A 25,636-nucleotide genomic window follows, 5' to 3' on the forward strand; every position below is an offset into this window, starting at 1 on the left:
GAATTGATCCAATCATTCTTTAAGTATTCTTTTTAGTATAGATTATTCTCTTGTTTTTGCTTACTTCATTCTATATCAGTTCATACAACTCTTCTCAAGTTCCTTGGAAACCAATCCCTTCATCAGTAGTATTCTACCACATTCATTTTAATATAATTTGGTCATCTATTCCCCAGTTTATTGATACTCCTTCAATTTGCATTTTTTTGCCACCACAAAAAATAGCTAAATATTTTGGTATATTTGAGTTCTTTTCCCTTTCTTTGATCTCTTAGGAATATAGTAGTAGTACCAAATATAGTAGTAGGATTAAAGAATATACACAGTTTAATAAGTTTTGGAGAATTGTTCCAAATTACTTTCTAGAATGGTTGGACAAGTTCATAGCTTCTCATTAATGTGTTAATTCATTTATTTCACCATAGCCACTTCTAGTCTTTATCATTTTTTTCTTTTTTGGTCAATTTTGCTCATTGATAGGTGTAAAGTAAAACTTTAAGAGTTGTTTCAATTTAAGATTTCTCTAACTAGCAGTGATTTAGAGCAATTTAATACAAATGTTTATATGGCTATTGATTCCTTGGATTTCTTCCTCTAAAAACTATTATTTGTATTCTTTGCCAGATCTTATCATTTTGGGAATGATACTTATTCTTATAAATTTGAATTATTTTCTATATAACTTAGAAATGAGGCATTTATCAAAGAAACAATGCAAAGATTTCCCCCCTCACTTGATTTTCTTTTAATTTTAGCTGCATTTGGTTTTGTTTGTGCAATATCTTTTTAAATCAAAATTTCCCTCTTTATTTATTGCTATCCTTTTTATCTCGTTTGGGCTCAAACTCTTCTCCATTAATCTGAAAGGGAATTTTTTTTTAAAATTGTTCCTCTGATTAATGTCACTCTTCATGTTTAAGTTATATACCCATCTGTAGTTGATTTTAGTATAAGGTATGAAATGTTTGTCTATATGTAATTTCTGCCTGACTGTTTTCCAGTTTTTCCATTAGTTTTTGTTGAATAGTGAAATCTGTTTAAAACACTACTGTACCATGCTCATTTGCTCTTGTACGTTGCATACCAAATTGGTTCCATTAATATCAAATTTAATGCTACTTTGTAATAGAGTTTAAGAACTATTATTTCAATGATCCTTTCTTTCCCACTTTTCCCCCCATAAATTCTGTTGATTTTTTACTTGTTTTCTAACATACAATTGGGCTGTTTTGTTTTGTTTTTAGCACTATAAAGTAATCCCATTGGTTGGCATGGCTCTGAATAAGTAAATTAATATAGATAGTATTATCATTTGTATTATATTGTCTGACTATCCATGAATAATTAGATAACAGGATGCAATGGCTCTAGTCTGCTGCTATGAGGGACTTTCGGTAGCTCTGTTCAGTATCACATGAAGTAAAAGTGAAAGAGCTGATGGTGGGAAAATAGAGTATGTGAGTTTGAGAAGAAATGATCAGAAGTAACAGGAAAAAGAGATTATAAAATACAAGGATAGTATAAGAGTTGAATTTATTTGTAGGAGAAATAGGTATAGGTTTGAAGTGGATGGGAAAGAATGTGCAGACAGAGTTAAGGAAGGAAAGGAGTTTGGTCTTCAGCAGTTGCATTGTTATGGGGAATGAGGAAGTTATGGGAGAAGATGTATGCTAGTCTTTAAAGAATTCATCAACTAACTGGCATTTATTGTTGATTTTGTAATAAGTGTTGTGCTAGGGATATAAAGAAAGAGGCAAAACAAAATCCTGAATGAACTTTCATGGGGGAGGAGGGGGAGAAGAGATAACATATATAAATTAGATCAAATACAACAAAAACAGATGAACAGTAATCTTACTTGGGGTGGTACTAGCATGTAGGAGGATCAGGAAAAACCTCTGGGAAGAGGTGGCTTTTAAACTGACTTTTAAAGGTAGCCAGTAAATTCTGAGAATCACAAAGTGGGAAGAATAGCTTTCTGGGCATGAGAAGCACAGAGATGGAAGAGTGGTGTCAAGGAATAGCAAGTAGGTCAGTATGGCTAGAATATAGAGTTTATGGAATTTTAGGAAGTAAAATTTAATAAAATTGGAGATGAAAGAAAGGGCCATTTTGTGAATAGTTAAATGCTCCCCCAAAACAGACTTCGTATTTTTATCTTGAAGGCAGTAGAGACCACTGATAGTTATTGAATAGAGGGAGTGACACATCAAACCCACACTTTAAGAAAAAAGTGATCACTATCAACTATGTAGAGAATGCCTTGGATTTAGAAGAGACTTGAGCCAGGAAGATTTGGAAAGGAAGAGGGTTTGGCTTCCCTGGGAGATGTTGGCAAGAAAAAAATAAAAAGATTTGGCAGCTAATTAAATTTTTGAAGAAATTATTGAAGAAAGCAAGAGAGAAGCATTATGATACAAACTTGGATGATTGGGATAATAGCAGTGCCCTTGATAGAAGAAAGTTTGGGGGAGAGCTAACTTTTGGGGAAAATGTAACCAATTTTGTTGTGCACATACTGAGTTTCAATACCTATGGGACATGTCCCATAGGTAGCTGGTGATGCAAGGACTCAAATTCAGAAGAGTGACTAAGGCTGGATAAATAGATCTGCATAGAGGTAGTAATTGAATCCATGAGATTGCTATAGGAGAGAATATATAAAGAAAAGAGAATATGTAGTATAAAAGTATAGTCCCCTGAAGAAGGCAAGGGATTAAAAGTTAAAGGTTGATTGTCAAGATTTTGGTTTAAATGCATTTTGGTTTACTTGCATGGCCTTCTGACAAGAAATATGGTGGTGTTATAGGAGGCCTCCACAACTCCACCTCATAACAGGAATGAACAGGGCCTGTAACCAAAGTGTCCCTGATCCCCATCAAGAGGCTGTAAATAGTGTGTCTTGGAACATGTTAGGCCAGGAGCAAGAAATAATGTTGTGTCCTCTTTGTTTTATGTTTTAGCTTGTGAGACTCTTTGTTGTGATGGACTAACCCAATAGGTTTCTCACTCAGCATGTCATAGAGCAATGTGTAATTTTTTCTTTTTCTTTTTTTCCTTTCTTTTATTTTAAACCACACCTCCTTATGAATCATATTGGGAGAGAAAAATCAGAATAAATGGGGCAAACCGGGAGAGAAAAAATAAACAGAAGAAAAAGGAGGGGAAAAAAAAGTAAACATGTGTTGATTTATATTCAATCTCCATATTTCTTTCTCTGGATGTGGATTGCTTTTTCCATTAAAGTTTATTGGAATTCCTTTGGATCACTGAAATGCTGAAAAGAACCAAATCTTTCATGTTGATCATCGCACAATCTTGCTATTACTATATATAGTGTATGCCTGGTTCTCCTTGTTTCATTGAGCATCAGTTTGTGTAAATCCTACCAGGCCTTTCTAAAATAAGCTTGTTCATATTTTTTTTATAGAATAATAATATTGCTTTACTTCCCCATTTGATGAGAATCTACTCATTTTTCAATTCTTTGCTACCGCAAAAAGAGCTGCCAGCAAAATGCATTTTTCATGTATTTATTTATTAGAATATTATTGTTAGGCTTTTCTCTTTGAGTAGTCCTGAATCTTATTGAGATGCTACAATGCTAAAAGACAACAGATTTTGAAATGAAATAGAAACATTCTAGTTATTTAGACAATTCAAAAATTTCTAACCCCAGAGTTCTAAAATAAAATAAAAATGATATAGAGTTGGAAAGATAAATTGTATTTGTTGTATTTACTTTCTTTGTTTGGGTTTGACTATATGTTAACACCCATGTGGAGGGAGAAGGTAATAATGCCAGTAATGGCATTTTTAGTTCATTATAAATAGAGGTGAGAAAAGTTTTGACCAACTTTACAGATTTATGTATTTCTTATATGCTATAGCTTTTTGTTAAGAATTTTTCCATTGATTTAAAAAAATACTGTAGTAGCCTTTTAGATGGCACTTCATTGTGTCACAGGCTTTTACATGTTATCCCATCTACATAAGTATGTGTAGATTGACTCCCATATGTTTTGTGTTGTTTATAGTTATTTTCAACAGGTGTTCCCTTTTTTTATTGTCATTAGGATTTTGTGATTTTTTGTACAGGAGAAATATTACTAATTTTTATGGATTTATTTTGTAAGTCTACAAATTTGTGAAGAAGATTTTTCACTTTTGTCGATTCTGTAGACTTTTAACCTAGCCATCATGATAACAGAAGAGAGAAATAATTTTGTCTCTCCTTTGCCTATCTTTGTTTTTTATTTCTTACTCTTTTGTTTTACTGCTAAGGCTAATATTTCTAGAACTGTGTCAAATAATAGTAGGGAAAGGGGCATCTTTGCTTTACTGTTTTATGTATTAGAGTTTTATAGTTTCTCCATTATAATACTAGTTTTTAGTAGATAAATTTTATCCTATTGAAAATAGATGCCTCTTATATTTGTATTCTATGGGATTTATTTGCTTTACTCTATTTTAGCATAAATGTTTGATATGTGATATATAAATGCTTTTTTCTAACCTTCAAGTGAGGAAATTGAGGCTTAGAGAGATGAAGACTTGCACCTGGTAGGAGCCTAATATATGTTGAATTAAACTGGCCTGAGTTCCTGAAACTGTAATACAGTTGGAAAGACAACCAACAATTTAGAGTTGGGAGGTTATTAGTTTGCCATCTGGTAAACTCAGAGAAGTCACTTAAATTTGTCTTCAACTTATTTTCTTCATTTGTAAAATAGTAATGATAGTTTCGTTATCTAAAGGCAAGCTATTGTGCAGAAAATATCTTATATAAGTTATAAAACACTTCTGAATGTAAATTAATGTTTTTTGATCACTTGTCAATTGGAAGAGGTTAGACATGTTCTGCTTGGACTTTAGTTAGAATAGAACTAAGAGCTGCAGAGAGATAGAATTCTGCTTATATTAGTAAAAATTTTGCAACAGAACTGTGCAAAAGCAGTATAGGTAGTATTACGTTTCACCAGTAGGTTCTGATAAGAGTACTTGTTCAGAATATTGTAGACACTCTTTTTCATGCACAAGGTCTATTTTAACTTTTGACCAAAGTTGCATTTTTGACAGTGACAGAGATCAAACTAGAACTAATTCTGATATTATGGTAGGGGAAAAAATGCTTGATTTAGATATATTCTGGGAATTCTAGCTACTCGATCCTAAAGCATAGAAGGCAAGGGCATATAAACTGCTTTGGGATGGGATAGCTAGGTTCTGGTCCCTCTTTTTGCTTTCATCTGCAACTGAGCAAAGTTTTGGTGTTTTTGTAAAAAGGAGATTTTGTTCTTTGAATTATGCTCAGCTGTGCTCAGTCCTGAGCTAGCCTGATTTTAGATTCCTTATATTGGAGAGCATGCTGACATCAGGCCTCTTAGATGATTTGAGGAGTAAGCAGAGTCCTTATGGTCACCTTCTGGGAATTAGCTCTGCTGAAACTCTCAAAGTTCAGGTCAGCTGTAGTACCCATTTACCAGAGAACATACTAGTTTTAGTCATTTTTTCTTCTCCCCCTTTCCCCAAATGCCTATAGGTCTTTGACCACTTTGTGCAGTTTTGGACTGGACAACTTCCAGGTATTCTTTCATTAGAATTATTGAATTTTTTAATCATCTAGTGCTTATTTTCCCTCCTCCTGGAGCTAGGCTTGATTGAAACCTTAAACATTATCATTTTTTGCTGGAAGTTATCTCTAGTGTGTATATTTGTGAAAAATTATTACATTAAAAGAAAGTATTATGCTTTAGTTATGCAGAAAATTCTATTCTGAAAGGAGATGTAAGTTTTCTTAATAAATCAGATTTTGTTAGACTTTACTATTCAGAATGCTTAATAGTTTTTTAAAATGTAAAATACATATGTTTTCTCCAAGTAATACTTAATCATTAGCAATAGTGTTGTAAACATATAACCAGTTAGTGTTTGGGGATTGAAAATAGCAAGTTGTGTTGAAACATAATGGATTAATGTTTCTAACACATTCTGGTATACCTCATTTGGATATTGATAGACTTCAGTTCTAGGCCAAGTGTAGATTTCTGAGCAATTTTTTTTTAACTGTAGTAGGAACATTATAAAGTAATATGAATAAATCATCTAATTTTATTTGTACTGCTTGAGGATTGAGCTTCGCATTAATGCAGTTGGATATTAATAGAGCATTGTTATCAAGAAGAGATCAGATTCCTTTAAAACAATACTGTTTTGAATGGGTAGTCTGGTACTGGGAGCACTGCACATAATATGACAAATCGCCGACAGCGCGGATGGGGAGTGTTGGTATCTTTTGGATGATATAATTAGTTAATACATCTATTTGTGAAGGAATATTAAACCTGGTCAATTTAAGATCAAGAATGAATGTATATGCACGTTAGACTAATTTAATATTAAATATAAATGTTGGCAGTGTGAAAATTTGAATTTGTGGATTTGAAATGGATATTTATAGATTAAAACATCTTGGTTCAATTTAAAATAAAATAATATTTTTGCATCATCATTTATAAATAATTTGTGCAACATCTATTTTTCAGGTTAAATAATAAATAATTTGGTATCAATAGCTACAGATTCAGTGATAGTGTTGGCAATATATAATTGTGCACATACATTTGCCTATCATTTTGCAATACTGCCTGATAATCTAATCCCAATTTAATGTTTTCTTCTAAAATGCAAATTAGAATACCGTTGCTGCCCAATTAACTGGATTTACTTTACCATTCTCTAGAATAGATATTTAATAAGGATAGTCCTACATTGGACATAGCTCCCTTCATCTCCCTATAAAAACATGTCTGGTCTCCTGATCAAGATACGGTGACTCCCACTTGGACTTAGAAGGAATAGCCACTATGTCTGGACAGCCTTGACTCTTCTGTGGGGGAACATCTTAAGTACCTTTAAGTGACCAAAAAGCTTGCATGGTCAGAGGCTACTCAGAAGTTATGTCAGGCTGCAACTTGAGCCTTAACCCCGAGACTACTTGAGGCCCATGGACAGTTTTATAAGTTTTCAGAGGAAAACCATCCCAGCCTGCATGAGGGAAAAGGGTTAGTATAATTGATGCCTTTCTGATTGAATTAGTTGAGGAAAGACTAGTTCAATTTTTGAAACATAAACATGTTTCAAAATTTTAAGGGAACTTAATATTTATATAAGTTCAGTTTCTCATTTAACACATGAGTAAACTAAATCTTCCTTGGACATTGTGATTTGCCCAGGCATTACCTACATTTTAGAATCAAGATTTTAAACCCCAAATTCACTGACTCCAACATCATTGTTCTTTTCATTGCATTGTGAACTGACCATTCTAATGCTATTTCTAGACTGCCTTATCTTCCTGAATCACAGAATCAGTCTTAACATTTAAGGGGATTTAGAGAGAGATTCAAACACAACCTCTCCTCCACTCCATAGAGAAGAATGTTTGTATTCTCTACTTGCATTCATATAAATAGTATTTCTACATCATTAAAAAGTTAATCAGTCTCAAAGAGAGAATATTAGGCATATTTAGTTTGATATAGAAATTTGTCTCACCCTATAGGAAAGTAGTAGGGAAAGGAAAGGGAGAAGCTAATAGTAGTGAGAACAGAAGTAGTACAGGGAAAGCTATAAGAAAGGGGGAGAGGCTGTAAAAAGAGATTGGGGGGTTGGAGTGGTCAGAAGCAAAACACTGGGGTGGGGAGGGAAGGGAAGAAAGGAAAGAAAAATATAACTTGGGGAAAATAATATGGCAGGAAATACTAATTTTAACTATGAATATAATGAACACTCCCAAAAAAGGGAAGCAGCAGAGTGGATTATGAGCCAGAATCCTGCTATATGTTGTTTACAAGAAACACTTTTAAAGCAGAGTGATACATACAGAGTAAAGGTTAACAGGCTGGAGCAGGCTCTATTATGCTTCAGCTGAAGTTTAAAAAAAAGCAGGGATAGCTACTCTGATCTCAGATCAAGCAAAAGCAAAAATAGATCTAATTAAAAAGTTAAGCAATCTTGTTGAAATGATTAGTTTGATTAAAATCCCTGCTAATAGGGCCAAATTTGTCAGTGAGATTTGTCCTTTTACATCACCACATACTGTTACTCCTAATTCCATTTAGTTTATAAAGCAAGATTATAAATTGGTGAATTCAGCAGCATCAGTTCTATAAAACTCGAAATTTGCACACTTGTGGTAGTCAAGATTGACACTTTCCTATATTAAGATCAACATTATTAATAATTTTCTTGATTCTTTCCAAAAGATAGCACAGAGGTAACTTAAGCCCAGTCAAGGTCATAAAATATGAGACTTGAATTATAATACCAACTAAATGACTTCATAAAGTAGGAAGAGTAATAGTAGATTGACTATTAGTTTTTTTGTATAAATAAGCTGTTTCTGAGGGAAAAACCTTTATTTTATATTTAATGCTTTATGGTTTACATGGTGCTTTCTATTAGCATCCTTGTAAATTTAGTTATTTTGCCCAAGATAACCTAGCTGGTAGGTGACAGAACCCAGAATTTGGAACCCAGGTCTAATGATTCCAAATCTGTCCTCTTTCAACTCTGCTATGACTCAAAAAAGAATTGAAACACATGGTGTGCCACAGTTGTAATCTGAGATGATGGATTTGAAAAGCATTTTTTCATTAATCATTTCAGGAGATCTTAGTATAATGCTACTTAACATGTCTGCTAAGCTCCCTCCTGCTAATGTACCATACCTTATTCCCTTGCCTCAGCAGCAGATTTAACATTCCTTAGAGGAATTTCTATGTAGGTCCCCTGTACTTCATAAATTGTTTCAGATCTTTTTATTCTTCAGATTGGTACATGTAAGTTTGTATTTTGGCTAACATGTGGTAAAAAGAAAACTACCTCTATTCCTGTTTTCCTAATAATGATTTTTTATAGGAGGAATATAGAAGACAAATGCTGCTCATTTTGCTATTTAATTTTGTAGCAAGCCACCTGCTGATATGGTACTAGTTGTAACAATGACATAGCTTTCTTGATTTTCTTAAGAAATGAATGTTCCACATAAGCAGAGTTTCCAGGTAACTGAAGCTTACAACTTTCAGCACCACTGGAACTTTTTCTAAAATGTGTTGCATACTTTCTTGCCTTAACTAGAAGCATACATACATGATACAATTTTTCTGATCTTTTCAGGATCTTTATATTTATCACTTGATTTTTAAATTGGATACTATCCATATAGTCCTTTTCCTAAAGTTCATGGGATCAACACATCCATAGAATTTTGAGGGTAAAAAGAGCTTTAGAGATAGGTTATCTTGGCCAACTAACTCACTCATTTCCTAGATGAGGAAACTGAAGTCCAGAAAGAGGAAGTAAAATTTCCTAAGATGGTTTCTTAAAGTGTAGTCTATCAACTTATTTTAAAAATATATTGGCCACTATTTCCTTTTGTAAATGTTTTAATAAAATACAATTAAGTTGAAATAATCTATGGAAATATATAAATACCCTTTAGGTGCTATTGCTTTGGAAGAAAGTAGCCCCTTTTACATAGTACCCTTTAGTTTATTTGTTTGCAAATATAATGTTTAATTAAATATTAGCTTTTATGTAATTTGCTGGTATAGTATACTTACTGTGTTCTTTATATAGTTGGAGTTTTTCACTTAATTGGGAAATAATTTTGTCCCATAAAGCTAACCCAAACTTGGTTATAGCTATATTATAAATGTACTTATGTGATAATCTTAAGCTTTGTATAAACATTGTACATCTGGTAAGAAATTATTCAGTTTAACTGATTCAGAAGCACTGGTGTGCAAAATCACAGTTTTTTTGTTTTGACACAGCAATAATAATTTCAATGAGGAAGTTGGTAATGATTCTGATGGTAGTAATAGATATTCATCCTTCAACTTTTTTGTAACTTTATACCCATTCTAGGAATTAACATTTATAATTTGTGAAATTACTTTACCAGAAAAGAAACTCTTTAATATTGGTATTGTACTTGATTTTTACTCTGCAAGTAATATTTTTGTATTAATAATAAAGCTCAGTGAATCAGTAGAGATTAACTTGTGCTTTGAGGAAAAGCAGATGGATTTCAATAGAATTGATTTCTTTTGTAATTCTATGTATTTTATAATATTCTGAGAAGCGGTTTGGGGGTGGGGTTCTCACCAGGCTGCCAAAGGGAAGAAGTTCATGATACAATAGCTAAAGAACCCTGGCCCAAAGTTAGCAAATCTAGAAATAAGATGAAGAACACTAAATTCAGTGTTCTTTCCACTACAAAACATCACTACTTATTTTTTTAAATTAAGTGATTGGAACTTCATATTTTCCCTATAGAAACAATAGGATATAAATAATATTTAGCTCTCCAAGCTAATCCAAAGGAAAAAAAAACTCACCTTTAAAAAAATTTACAATGTAAATGAACTATAATAATAACTAAAGTTCTGGATTAAGGAAGAAGAGAAAGCCATTGCTTTCTTTTCTTGTTGCAGTTAGAACCAAGAAAAACTTTTTTTGCCCTCCTATGACCTTTATTATACCCGTTCCTTTCTAATGCCATTCTTCTTGGGCTTTTTGTTTCCCATATTACCTCCAACCTTTCATTATAGTACTGGAAGGAATAAGGAAAAGGAAAAGATTTATAAGGTTCCAAAATTACTCACTCTTCTGCCTCAAATTTCTTTTTTTTAACTTTTTATTTTCAAAACATATACATAGATAATTTTCAATATTCACCCTTGCAAAACTTTGTGTTTCAAATTTTTTCTTCCTTCCTTTGCCCCATCCCCCCAGACAGCAAGTAATCTAATATATGTTAAATGTGTGCATTTCTTCTATACATATTTCCCCAATTATCATGCTGCACAAGAAAAATCAGATCAAAAAGGAAAAAATGAAAAGGAAAACAAAAAGCAAGCAAAAAACAACAAAAAAGTGAAAATACTCTGTTGTGATCCACACTCAGTTCCCCCAGTCCTTTCTCTTTGGTGCAGATGGCTCTCTCCATCACAAGACCATTGGAACTGATCTGAATCATCTTACTGTTGAAAAGAGCCACATTTGTTGGAATTGATCATCGTATAATCTTCTTGTTGCTGTGTATAGTATACTCTTGGTTCTATTTATTTTACTACATCAGTTCATATAAGTCTCTCCATTCCTCTCTGAAGTCATCTTCCCAATCATTTCTTATAGAACAATAATATTACACAACATTCATATACCATAACTTATTCAGCCATTCTCCAAATTATGGGCATCCACTCAATTTCCACTTTCTTGCCACTACAAAAAGGGCTGCCACAAACATTTTGCACATGTGGGTCTCTTTCCCTCTTTTAAGGTCTCTTTGGGTTACAAATCCAGTAGTAACACTGCTGGATCAAAGACTATGCCAGTTTGATAGACTTTTGGCCATAGTTCCAAATTGCTCTTCAGAATGGTTGGATCCATTCACAGTTCCACCAACAATGTATCAGTGTCCCAGTTTTCCCACATCCTCTCCAACATTTGTCATTATCTTTTCCTGTCATCTTAACCAATCTGAGAGGTGTGTGGTGGTATCTCAGAGTTGTTTTAATTTGATTTTTCCCTGATCAATAGTGATTTAGAGCATTTTTTCATATGACTAGAAATGGTTTTAATTTCTTCATCCGAAAATTGTTCATATCCTTTGACCATTTATCAATTGGAGAATAGTTTGTATTCTTATATATTTGAGTCAATTCTCTCTATATTTTATAAATGATCTACCTCAACTTTCTTTACTCTTAGGCATCTTTTTATACATAGCTACTAAAGTGATTTTAGCTATCTCCACTCAGCAGCTTTCTGATAGCTCTAGCATTAAAGCTCCTCAACATGGCTCTTGTTACTATTTAGGTTTTTTTTTAAGTATTACTTAACCTCCACAACCCTCTGCAGTCTAACCAGACTCTGTCCTACTTGCTCTTCCTCACAAAACAAGCTGTATTGCCCAGCCATAGCTCTGGTTATCTTGCCATGTCTACTTCTCACCTGCACTTTTCAGAATCTGTTTCCTTCAAGACTAGATTAAAATGTCTCCTCCACATTCTGCCTCACTCCCACATTTGCTAGTGCTCTTCTTTCCTTTTTCTTTTTGCAGAAAATGTAAAAATGAGCAAAACATTCTTATCCTGTACATGTTTCCTTCTTTAAACTGTAAGCTCCTCAAGGGAGGAACTCTTACTTTTTTAAAGTCTTTGTATCCCCACTGCTTAGCTACAGTGTTTGGCACTTAACAGGTATTTATTTAATAAATACTTGTTTGATTGATATATATCCAGTAGCCCTCTACCATTGTAATCAGTAAATGTTCCACAATCTAAATGAGGTGCTTGGGAGATTTGAGATTAATGATTTGTGTAGTGTCACAAGCTAGTTAAAATTCAGATATGAACTCAAACCTTCCTGACTTCAAAGCCAAGACTTGTCTTTCATACCACACTGCTTGTTAAATCAAATAAATCTCTGTTTATTAGAATTTAATGTAGTACAACAAATGCAAAAAAACTTTTGGTTCTTGGGAGTAAGATTATATTTGAACCAGGAATCAGTATACTCTGTACTAAGAGCCATTGCAGATTTTTCTCTGTAATCATTTCAGTTCCCTGTAGTCATCAGTTCCTTCCAAATCCTAAATTCTTCCTACTTTTTTGCAATTCTGGTCTAATCCTGAATTTATAGATTGAATAAAAGCATCATTTTTTAGCTAGGAGCAGAATCTGGTGAGAGTAAGAAGATTCTTACTGTTATATTTTTTATGTTGCTCATAATTCCGCACCACCCCTTTCTGTCCCAGAAGAACAAAAATAATGGGGGGGGGGGGGAGTCAGACTGATAACTTCTTAAGTATCCTGTACTTTTTATAATTCTTGTGTTTAGCTTCTTCCTCATTTTCTCCCTTCTCCCATCCATGATCTTTTGGTCAGGAAACAAGGTAACTTCAATGAGTGATAATTATTTCTAAAGTTAGAGTAAATAGGCTGAGTGAAGGTCTGAATGGACTCTTGTGATAATATTTAGTTTACATCCCTTTTTAGCTTCCTATAGCTAGGATGTATCTTAATGAGTGAGATTGCTGGATAGGTCACTTTTAAAAATGATTTATTAATGATACTATTCTAAACATTTTGAAGTTTTATGTCTTGAATTTTAAGATCCTAAATGGGTCCTTTTTATTTTAAACATCTTTTATTTTAAAAATTCATGCTGAATTCAGTAAAGTAAAATTTGTGACTTTGGATTATACATACCTTCATTTGTAAGCCTTACAAAGCTTAAATATTCCTATAAAATAGATTTTTGGATTGTTAGAATATAAACCCAGAGTAATACAGATAGATCAACTTGATGGTTTTAATTTGGTCAATGTAACACAATTGTGTATTAGGGCAATGTATTTTAAGGTTCCTTACTTTGTTCCATTTATCATATTGATGAATTAAATGACTCTTATTTTACTGGCTGAACATGTAAGAGTTAAGTAAGAACGCTCATATTTAGCCTGTATCCACTTTGTATTTTCATACTCATTCCATCAATGTAATATTTGGGAGGGGGTCCTACTGCACTCAAGTTTTAAAATTAGGTATAATGCAGAATTTCTTAGCTTATGTCAATTTATATTAATTTCTAGAAAAATTTTAAAATTTAGCAGAATGAATAATTATAGTTTTAATTTTCTTAGGTTTGGGTGGAGATAATTATCAACAGTTATTCAGATTTATGTTATAGCTAATAAAAGTGATTTGTAAACTGAAATCTTTTTACTTCATAAAAACACAGTAAGAATTAATTGCACATAATTATCTATATTTTTTGTACATTGTTATCCATTAACTAATTGCACATATTACCTATATTTTACAGGTGAAGAAACTGAGCTTCAGAAATTAGTTAACTGCCCTATAGTTAATACTCAACTTTATTCTGAGTTTTTTTACATTTAGGAAGAGATCATTCCATTATACCATATATTGACCTCATTTCCATATTTGGTCATGTTCAACTTTTGGCCACTGGAGAGGGAAATTAACTTGGTATTAGTGATTAAAAATTCACTTTTAACTACTAATGTCAATTTTTATGATAAAATTTTTCCATCGCTTTTGGTGGTAGATTGGATTTTATAGGTTCTTCTGATTTTATATCAAATTATTGTCATGTTAAATGTCCTTCCTTTTTGCATCTGCTTTTGTGTTCTCTGTTTTCCAATCTGATTTTAAAAAAAATCAGTGTATTTGAAATTTTTAGCGAAAAAGATACACGATAAATCAATTATTTAAAAATTGATTTATCATGTATCTTTTTCGCTAAAATGTTTTTCCTATATATTCTTGTGAGATAAAGTAGTTTGGTTTATAGGATCAGATTTAAAATTGGAAGGGATCTGAGACATCTTGTAGCCCACACTTTACAAGGATGGAAACTGAAACAGAGTTATAGCTTACTTATTCTCATTCTCTAATTTGTAGAGTCAGAATTTGAATTAGGTCTTCTGGGTATGCTGTTCTTTCCATTGTATCTTGTGGCATAATTCTTTGTACATTATCTATCCCTCTTGGTCCTGAGAGAATTTTCTTTTTATTTCCTTTACTACCCTTCTGAAATTGATAAATTGGTTGGGAAAGAAATCTTTGTGATTATCTAGTCCTGAGAGGGATGACTTGCTTAAGATAACTCAGCCTTGACCAACAGCCAACAGCCTATACCAAGATTAGGTCAAAATAGGTTTGTGATTTAGACATAAACAGGTTTTTGAGCTAAGCCTTGAAGGATGGACAGATTTTAAGTGAAGAAAGAAGAGAAAAGGCATTCCAGACCTGAACAGAAAAAACAGATTTATAGGGCATTTTACAGGATAGTTAAATAGACTGGTCTAGATACATCAAGATCATGTTGTGAGAGATTAAAATGTAAAGTAGGGTAGTTTGGGATCAGATTATGACTTTCTTCCCTGTAAGCAAGAGAATTGAATAATTCTGTAAGAAAATGACACTAAATGGTGATTTTAAACTAGAGACAGAGTAGTTTAGAGAGAGTTGGTTTGGATTATGAAGGCCTTGGTTCCTCTGACTGTGTAACCCTAAGAAAATAATTTAACTATTTTGTGTGCTGGACTGCTTCTTCAGAATATAAATTTCAGAGCATATGTCTATCTGTTGAGGTAGTTAAATGAAGACTTATGTAAAAATCTGGTGAAATTAGGGGCAAGAAGGGATTGGGAAATTAGTGACAAGGATAAAAATTAAGATACAAGTATAAGCACTCTGAATTTGAACTAAAGTGAATATAAGAATAACAATCTATTTGTAAACTATTTAAACTATTTTGAAAGGACCTTAATATTTGATTATCTGGTGTAGTAGAATGATTAGAAGTGACTAAGATTTATGTATTGATTGGCTAAGATTAGAAAACCAAGAAGGAGGTTGTCATTTTGTAGAGGAACATGTTAAAATAGAGGGGCGGGCATTATCTAAAACTAATTTAGAGGTGAGAGAGTACATTATAGGATTTCAAGCTGGAAAAAGAAGAGATGACCACAAATCATCTCTAGGTTCAGCCTCTTCCTTATTAAAAAAAAGAAACAAGGTCCATAGAGATTCAATGATTTGCCCAGAGCCAGGATTTATCTTACATTCCCCCCAGGGTGTTAAAAGATAGTAGTACAGATTGAAGATAAAATTTAAGTAATTGTCTGCTAAAATAAGTGTTAGAGTGGATGAAAAAAAGAAAGATTGAGAAGTATTTGGAGAAATGTCATTTAATATACCTTTTAAAAGAAAAATAAAAAGATATCCCTATAAACTCCTCTACCTTTAATGTATAGTATGTCCCTGGAATCTTGTTATAAAGGGAAAGTGGAAAACCTCAGAACAACTAGAGAGAAGCATTTTTTATTAGCTGCCAAATGCTTTTAAACTTAAACATTTTAAGTTAATGTTTAGTGAAATAATTCTACTTTGCTCTACAAAAAGATAAATATACTGTCTCATCAAAACTCAGATGTTCATTTAACAGACCACATAATGGAAAACCTTTATTACAATTTTCAAAGAATGTCATCATGTGGCAGGGTAAATGAATATTTGTGGCTCAAAATATTTTGTGTTGGGCTAGAATATAAATAGAACCAGGTTAGACTTTTTAAAATTAAAATTTAAGCTTTATCTGCAGACTTCATTTTTTCATTTAATACTTTTTTTCAGTGAAAAATTAGCCTCTTCTTTTGGTACTTTTTATCACTTGATAATATTAGAAGCATTAAAGCATTTTAGCAAACACAGAGAAGAATCACTGATTTCATAGACCTTATAATTCATTTCTTTCCACCTTTACTCTGTAAATAAAATCTTTTGGGTTTTTTTTTTTAAGTAGGCTAAAGATGGCAAATTTTATTTCTACTTAGAAAATGGCAAGCACAGGTGTTTGTAAGTTTAGTCTTTCACTTGTTTATTAGATAAGTCATGAATTTCTTCAAGCTGCCAGTGCTTCTCTCCAAATTTCCCTTGTATTTGCTTTGAATATACTTATTTTGTTTATATTTTATTTATACACATTGTCTACCTCTGTAAAACATAAGTTCCTTGAGGTGAGGGATTTTCATTTTTGTCTTTTTGTCCATCTTGCTCAGCACAATGAATGTCACGGAGGTACTTAATAAATGCTTTATTTAAATGGATCTCTGAAAATGGGAAGGTGTCTCTTAGAACTAAAGGTACTCCAATTACTAGATTCTTTAGCTTGTCTTCTTTCATGAATATTATTTTATAGTTTCCGATTGTACTTATCCCAAATATCCTTAAAGCCAGATTGATTCAGATAGATTCTAAATCAAAGGACACATTTCTTACTAAGTAGCTTTGGTAATATGAATTGTTGATTCTAATTACTTGTAAGGGAGAACTGAAAACACATTGAGAAAGATACAAGAGTATTTATTACAGTCCTTCTTCAGTGGACTCTTTAGGGTCTAGAGACTCTTTCAAGGAGTTGTTGAGGTCAGTGCTATTTTCAGAATAAAATTAAGATATTACTTGCTTGTTAAAATACTCCTCTCTTTTTCAACTACATATATATATATATATATATATATAGCTGTATTTTCTTCACATACTTAAGCAAAAATAACATAACATCAAATCGATTACAGAACCAGATCTCAGATTCCCAAAAGTTGTCTGTTAAACCAGTCATCAAAGAGATTTGTAAAAACATGTAAAATAATACCACTCTCCTCAATTATGTATTTTTGTTTGGGAAAGTAGTTATTTTCAATAAAAATGTGTTATATTAACATATTGCCATTTTTTAAAGAGCAAATATTTTTTAAATTTCATCAGTTTTAATTTATAATGTGATGAAATTCACTTGTTTTAACACACATAAAAATAGCTCAGGGCAGAACTCATGGGCTCAACAATTTTTAAGAGTATAAAGAAATCCTGAGATCCAAAAAGTTTGAAAACTGCAAAACTTACATATTTGGAACTCTGAGTTCTTGATTCATAGAAGAAGATGTCATTACTAACATTCAAACTATCAAGTAACTCCTGTCTCAATTTTAAGTGAGATTTAAAATACCTATACATATATATAGATTCACAGAGGTATACTTTGGAGATAACATGTGTTGAGTTCCAGATCACTGAATATCATAGTAAAATAAGTTACCCAATTTTTTAGAATTTCCAGGGCATATAAAAGTTATATTTATACTATATTATAGTCTATATAAGTGTGCAATAGTATTCTGTATTAAATATATATATATATATATATATATATATATATATATATATACACACACACACACTTTATTCTAAGAAATGCTATCACCTGAGCCTTCAGTGAGTTCTATTCTTTTTGCTGGGGAAGGTCCTGCCTCAGTGTTACTGACTGGTGACTGATCAAAGTGGTGGTTACTGAAGTAATTTCTTAACATAAGACAGCAATGAAATTTGCTCCATCAATTTACTCTTCCTTTCACTTGAATGCTTGGAGCTCATTGTAGGATTACTAATTGGCCTAATTTACTCTGTTGTTTCTCAGGGAATTAGGAGACAATGAGAGGAAGGGGGAAGGAGAGACAAAGAGAAGAGGGAAAGGAAGGGAGAGAGGGAGAGAGAGGACACATGACATCTGGTCAGTGAAGCAGTCAGAACACACATTATTGATTAAGTTCTCTCTGTCTTGCTTGGGTGCAGTTCATGGCACCCCAAAACCATCATAATAGTAACGTCAAATATCACAGATCATCATAACATTTATAATAATGATAAAAATTTTTGACATATTGTGAGAATTACCAAAAGGTAAAACAGAAACCCAGTGTGAGCACATGCCATTGGAAAAATGACATCAATAGATTTATTGGAAGCAGGATTGCCAAAACCCTTCAATTTATTAAACAAACAAACAAAAAAACCACAGTATCTGCAAAGCACAATAAACAGGGTATTCTTGTATGTATGTGTGTAGGTACATATATAAATCTTCCAAATTACAAAGGAAGGTAATTGGAAAATATGATTTAATTGTACATGTAGTTGCTTTGCAACTGTCTTTTCTGGAATATGCCTAATTATTCAAGTTATAGAGAGCCAACCTCAGAGTTATAGAGACCAGGGTTCAAGTCCCACCTCTTAAAAGTATCACTTACTTGAATTGGGTTAATCACTTGCCCTTTCAGTACTCGGTGATTTAAGGACAGTTCTCATTACTAGTACTATATAATAAGTTTGTTCCACCAACTTCCTCACATTCTCATTAAAGCACCACAAGATCTCTATGAAGTGAGTAGTATTAAAGAATTATCTTCATTTTTACAAAAAAGGAAATTGTAACTCAAAATAAGAACTATTCTAAAAACTTCAGAGATTTCAGACATTAAGCATTTGTCAGTCAGTAAACTTTAAGAACCTACTATGTATCAGACACTATGGTAGGCACTTCATATACAAAGAAAGAAAAGAAGGACCCAGCTTCAAGGAGCTCACACCTAACATACTGCTATACACAGGTAAACTAGAGGATAAATAGAAAAAAATCAACAGAAGAAGATATTAGAATTAAGAGGGGTTTTAATTAAGATTTGAATGAAGCCAGCTCATGGAGATGAGGAAGTAGAAGATTTCACGTGTGAAGGACAGATACTAGAAGTTGAGAGTTAAAAGTATTTTGTTCCAAGAAGAGCAAGGAAGCCAGTTTCACTGCATCAAAGTGAATGGGGGGAGGGGGGTTGTAAGGTGAGCCTGGCAAGGAGGGCTGGGTTATGAAGGACTTTGAATTCCAAGCAGAGGATTTTATACTTAATTCTGGGAGTTTTAAGAAACCATTGGAGTTTATTGAGAAATAGTCAATCCTAAATTCCTAAATTTGGAAAATTACTTCAGCCATTGAGTGGAAGCTAGACTGGAAACTTGTAGGGGATAAACTCATTAGCAGACTATTAACAATAGTCCAAGTACAAGGAGACAAAGGCCTGCCCTAGAGTGGTGGCAATATCAGAAAATAAAAAGGAGTAAAAGTAGGCCCTGATTAAGATATTGTATATATCAAGAGTCAAGGATAACACTAAGATTGAGAGGCTGGGGAACCAAAAGGGATAGAAGTGCCCTCAGCAATAAAAGGGAAGTTTGGAAGGAGATGGAGGGAGGGTATAGAAGTTAAAATAAGAGTTCATTCAGTCTTGAACATGGAGCATCCAATTCAAAATGTCTTATTGACATTCATTTGGAGATGTAAGTCTGGAAGTTAGGAGAGTGGTTAGGGATGTATATATCAATTTGAGAATCATCAATATAGAAATGATAATTGAATAAAGGGAGAAAGAGAAGAGGGCAAGGATAGATCCTTGAGGAACTCCTGTAGTTGGTGAATATAACTGTATTGAAAATCCAGCAATGGAGAATAAAAAAGTATAGTCAGGCTAATAGGAAAGAGAACCAGGAAAAAATAGTGTTGTTAAAACAGAGAGAGAAGAGAATATCTAGAAATATAATATTATTACAGTCCCTACCCTCAAGGAATTTCTGTTCTAACAGGAAGACAAAATATAAAAGAGTGCAAAAAAGGAGGACTGGAGAAATGATAACCCTGCTGAGAGAGTCTGTGAAGTTTGAGCATAACTAGAAGGGAATAAAGCATGGTTGGCAACCAAATGGATACCAGCAGAAGGTATTGTCAGTGGGAGAAGAGGGTTGGCATGGTAGAGAAATGATGGCAGCTGAGTCATGGTCTCAGTCTAATGAGTCAGCGTGTCTGAGAAGGAAAAGAAGATAGGAATTGAGTTCTAATTTTACTTTCATTCCTAACCCATGGTTTTCAGGATATTGAGTACTTTTTTAGTCAATACACCATTACAGTGGATTGAACCTCATTTGCTAAGACAAACACATTTGCTTAAGAAGCAGTAATACTTAATGAGACTGGCTATGTGAATTTTTAAAGAAATGTTTAACCTAATTATTAACCATGTAAAAATGATCTTCAGTTTAAGAGGATGATTGCCAAAAATAATATAGAAATATAGACTCAGAGATTCTTGCACAGAAGATGCACAGATTATGATTACAGATTGTGATTATGATTATTTATCTATTTGGTTTTGCTTGAAATCAGATCATGTTGCCTTTCAGTTTCATTATTCAAACATATGGACAGAAGGTAAAAAGAGAGCTTGAAGGGATTATCTACTTAAAAAGCATTTTATTTGAACCTAATAGATAAAGTGCCTATCTCAGAAATAGAAGCTGACTTAGAGTCAAGGTTACTTGGTTTGTACACATCCCTGATACATTTCAGTATCCTTATTCATAAAATGAAGGTACTAATATTTCAGAGTTGTGATTTTCAAAGATACGAAGTGCTATATGAATGTCATTGTTAATAATGGTGGTAGTTTTGATTATGCTAATTAAATGAACAACAAAAGATTTTAAATTTTAGGAAATTTTTTTTGTTTGTCATTTTCCAGCATTATTTAAAATTTTTTTCTTCATTTTATTGCCTGATAATGTATTTTATAATACATATGAAGCTCAATTACTGAAACCCCTAGGTGCTTGATAATTATTTTTCTTTAAAGCAAAAGGCCACAATTGTAGCTCGCTAACAATTTCCTTTCCTCCTTTGGATAGAAAAGTGAGAAATGTGGTAATCTGAATAATTCAGAGGAATTTAAATCACTTGGTAGGAAAAGGGTTTTTGTGAGATTTGTTGGAGTCAATTATTTCATCCTTGTGGTCAGTTAGTTCCCCACTGATGTAGGTTGTTGCTCCTGAGATTCATACTGTGGAGTTCATCTCTGTATTCTTCCATAAATACTTTATAGAGGATCTACTCGAAGGGCTGGACACCTTTGTCCTGCTTTTAATATTTTGGGGGGGGGGGTAATTATCTTTCTACTGTTCAGACAAATCTATTTATGGCTTTTCATATTGTAAAAGTGATCTTTCTTTTTTAGGTCTTATATTTGCCAATATGCTAAGTTTCTTATGTTTCTTTTTTTTTACTGTGGGGTTAAGACATTTTGAAATACCATTTATATGGTTTTATAATATGAAATCTAACAGCTTTGGAATCCTTCAAAAATTTTGGAGGAGTTCATTCTTAACTAGCCATGCATGGAAACAAATGAAGCTTTCCATTCTGACAATGCATGCCATGCTTAACTGTATGCAAACTGTAGCCTAATTAAGAGTCCAATCCCTTCAAATCTTTAGGACTTCACATACTAGGATGAGATTGGATTTGCGAAATTCAATAGCCTTTTCTCAGCCCTCATTTTCTCAGCCTCTCTGCAGCCTTTGATATTATTGATCACCTTCTTCTCCTTGATAATTTTCTGTTTTCAGATATCACTCTTTCATGGTTTTCTTCTTACCTGTCTGTTCTTTCTTGGTTTCTTTTGCTGGATCCTCTCCAGATTAAGCCCTCTAATTTAGGTATTCCTCAGGAAATCTTATCTCTTCCCTCTTTACTACCTCCTTTGATGATCTCATCAATTCCAGTGCATTTAATTACCATCTATATGCCAAAATTCTCCATCTTACCCATCCTTCTCTTCTGCTGACTCAGTAAACCTCCATTTTCAAACATCTTTCAGACATCTTGAACTGGATGTCCAGTAGACTTCTTAAATGCAGCACATCAAAAACAGAACTCATTATCTTCTTTTATTCTCTTTCCCCATTACTGTAGGGTACAATACTACTCTCTTCCCCAGGCCTTAGTGTCTAGGTGTTCTCTTCTACTCCTCACTAACTGAAAATAACTGCATTCCCCCATATAAAGTCAGTCCATTGCCAAGGCCTGATACTTTCCTCTTTGCAGTATATTTTCTCCCCTCTGACACTGACCACTCTCATGTAGACCTTCATCACTTCATACCTACACTCCTATGGAAATTGTTGTGATTTTTATATATTATATATTTTGTCTATTCTAACTATAAAAGTTGGAAATGAGATTGTCAACTGTTGGGAACCCTGGAGAGTAGGGTAAGAGTGAGAAATATAGCTTGACCTTTGCATCCTTTTCCTTCACCTTAGGGGCAATTGGTAGAGAAGTTGCAGAGTTAATGTTAGCCTGCTTGGTAGGCTTTCCTATCTCAGATCTCTCTGCACCCCTATACATCTTCCATTCTGTCACCAAACATCTTCCTAAAGCTGAGATCTGACTGTCACCACCAAGCCTCCTCCCCCTTCGTAAATGTCAGCAGTTCTTATCGATTCCAGGATCCAATGCAACATATGCTATTTGACCTCCAAAATCCTTCATAACCTGGCCCTATCTTACTTTCTCAGTCTTCTTGTACCTTACTCCCTGATAGGTATAATTTGATTCAGATATACCAATCTCCTGGCTGTTACATCAACAAAACATTCCCATCTCTTAGTTTGGGCATTTTTCTCTGGCTGTCTCCTGGAACAGTATGCCTGGAATATTCTCCCTCTTCTACTCTGCTTACTGACCTCCCTGCCTTCCTTTAAGTCTAAACTAAAAATCCCATCTTTTACAGGAAGTAGTTTCTAACCTCTCTTAATTCTAGTTTCTTCCCTCTGTTAATTATTCTTTTTTATCTTGTACATAGTTGCTTATGGTTTCCTCTATTAGATTGTGAGCTCCTTGAGGACTGAGACTTGTATCCTCAGTGTTGGCACATACTTAATGTTTATATGATTTTCTAATTAAGAAAGCATCTCAAAAAGACCTCTCATCTAAGCTTCACAATCGTTGCATCTACTATCAGAACAGTCTGGTCTTGCTGCTCATAATACTTGGTGCTGCCTTACTACACATGAAACAAAGTTCTGAAGTTTCTATAATTTAGCACCACCCTTGCCATCATTCTCTAGCCAAACTGATTTCTATTTGGGTTCTGTTCTGTATAGGCCATGCATTCTTGGGCTTCTGTGCTTCTTTTTCCTCAGATAAAGTCTTGGTGCTTGGAATGCTCCTTTTCCTTCTTGGACCTTTTTGAATTCCTGCTCATCTTTTGAAACCTAATTCAAAGCTTTCCAGGCCCTTAATACTTCGTTTTTTAACTCGGGTAAAAGATGCCAGCACTCTTACTTCTGAACCTGGAATGGAAAAAAAAAAGGGATCAAATTCTGAAGTCAAAGAAGCCTTCATGGGAAACTGGAAAAGAGAAAAAAAAAAAGATTTTTAGAGTTACTTTAGCTTGAATAAACTTTTTTGTATTGTTTTCTTGATTCATGTTCTGCTTGCAGAAAATAGTGGGAAATTTTGATCTTTATTTTTGTAGGAGGAATATGATTTTTTAAAATATTCATTTTATGAATGATAGAAGAAAAATAACTTTTATTAAGTGAACTATTTTCTATAGAGAAGGTGACAGTCAAATTTAAGGTTACTTGCAGATCTTGAACTCAGAAATGGAATTCCAGCATACACCCACAGAAATTTTAGAATGCCTTCTTGTTGTTTCTGCATTGCTAAAAAGGCATCCACTTATGTGGTAGGCACTGACAACAATAGTCTATTAGTAAATCTGTACATATGCCTCGATTTTATTTTCTTAGATGTACGAGATAAATATCCTAAAATTGGTTTATTGTGGAATTGGAGCACATATAAACTATTTTGGATGATCTTATGTATTAACATAACAAAATTACATTAACATAACAAAATAAGGAGTGCTAATCATAGCATAGCAGTATTTAGTAATGGAAAAGTCATCAACTTCAGTTATGAATTTATAAATCAAAATTATTTTGATCCCATCTCTTCTCCAGAAAAATGGTATTATGTGATTTGAATTGTCAAGACAGATTTACTGGTATATAAACCAACATTTGAAGTCTAAATGTTCCTTCAAATATCTATATAAGACTTGGGCTTTAAGATCTTTTCATTCATTTTACCTATCTATGAGTTACCTGGTTGACCGTTTTATCTGAAATAGAGACAAGAACCAGGAAAGTGGAGAGGGGGATGAATGTGAAAGTCCATGCTCTGAAGAAAGCTCATCAACTGCCAGAAAGACAAACCCTTTAACTCTTAAGCTTTCTTTATATATAATTTGGAAATTGTATGATGTATAAATCCCTTAAAGGCACATTAAAATAGGAAAAATGACCTGCCAACAGTTGTACTGATCACTTCCCAGGGAGAACTGATTGCAGGATATAGAAGGAACACTTGAATATAAAAACAGAGACAACTTAAAACACAGTGTTTTAGGATTATTGGGCCCAGTTGAGTACAGTTTGATGTAACTGAATTCAGAATGATACTGCTGTTCTAATATAATATAAGAATTGTTTTGTTTTTAATTATTACTATTGAGGTACCTAATCATGATCTTGTCATTAAAAAAAAAAGCATAAATTTTGTTTACTGTAAGAAGACAGAAAAGTATGTAATATATTTTTGAAATATTGATAGCCAAAAGGGTTAACAAAGTTTTTGTGGAATTAAAGCTATTTAAAACAACTCATTCTCTAAGACTATACTAATATTTGCATTTGAGAATTAAAAAGTAGAGCTCCTTATTTTATCACTTACCTTTACCGAAAGCTATGAAAATAAAAGACTTTCTTAAAAAAAAAAAAAAAAAAAGCAGCAATTTTCTTAAACTGTCTTGGCCATGGTATTACTAAAGTCTAGTCAAGTTAGTGTAATTTGACTTAAATGTAATGTTTTGGAATCTGGAATTTGAGAGATTTAAAACTATGCTTTTATAAAATAAATATTCTGGACTGAACTTCTGTATTTTAACATATTGATAATTGTTCACAAGGAAAGTATTAAGGGTTTTTACTTCTACTTTTTGTTCCCCCTTTAAAGGGCTTAAACCAAGCCAAAATAAAACAATCTCAGAACATAGTTCGAGTAAGATAATTTGGTCTTTTGGGTTTGAATGTCTTGGACATTAGGATTTTTGAAACTTAAAATTTCTTTTGTCTTCTATAATATATATGATATTATCTATTAGATGAGGAGGGAGGTAATTGAGATGTTCAGTATTGAGAGTTTAGATATAGAAGACCATGTTCAATCAAGCATGACTTAACTTGCCTACTAAATGTTGGACTTGTATTTCCATGACTTTGAGTTCAAATCAGCTTTC

General features: G+C 33.0%; 1 protein-coding gene across 2 annotated transcripts in view; it reads left to right on the forward strand.

Moving 5' to 3' along the window:
- Window positions 1–25,636, forward strand: part of SLC12A2 (solute carrier family 12 member 2) — a 111,530-nt gene that overhangs the window by 14,854 nt on the left and 71,040 nt on the right. The gene's annotated exons all lie outside the window — the stretch shown is intronic.

Source organism: Sarcophilus harrisii, chromosome 1 (assembly GCF_902635505.1).
Source record: "Sarcophilus harrisii chromosome 1, mSarHar1.11, whole genome shotgun sequence".
In the NCBI taxonomy this organism is placed as follows: domain Eukaryota; kingdom Metazoa; phylum Chordata; class Mammalia; order Dasyuromorphia; family Dasyuridae; genus Sarcophilus; species Sarcophilus harrisii.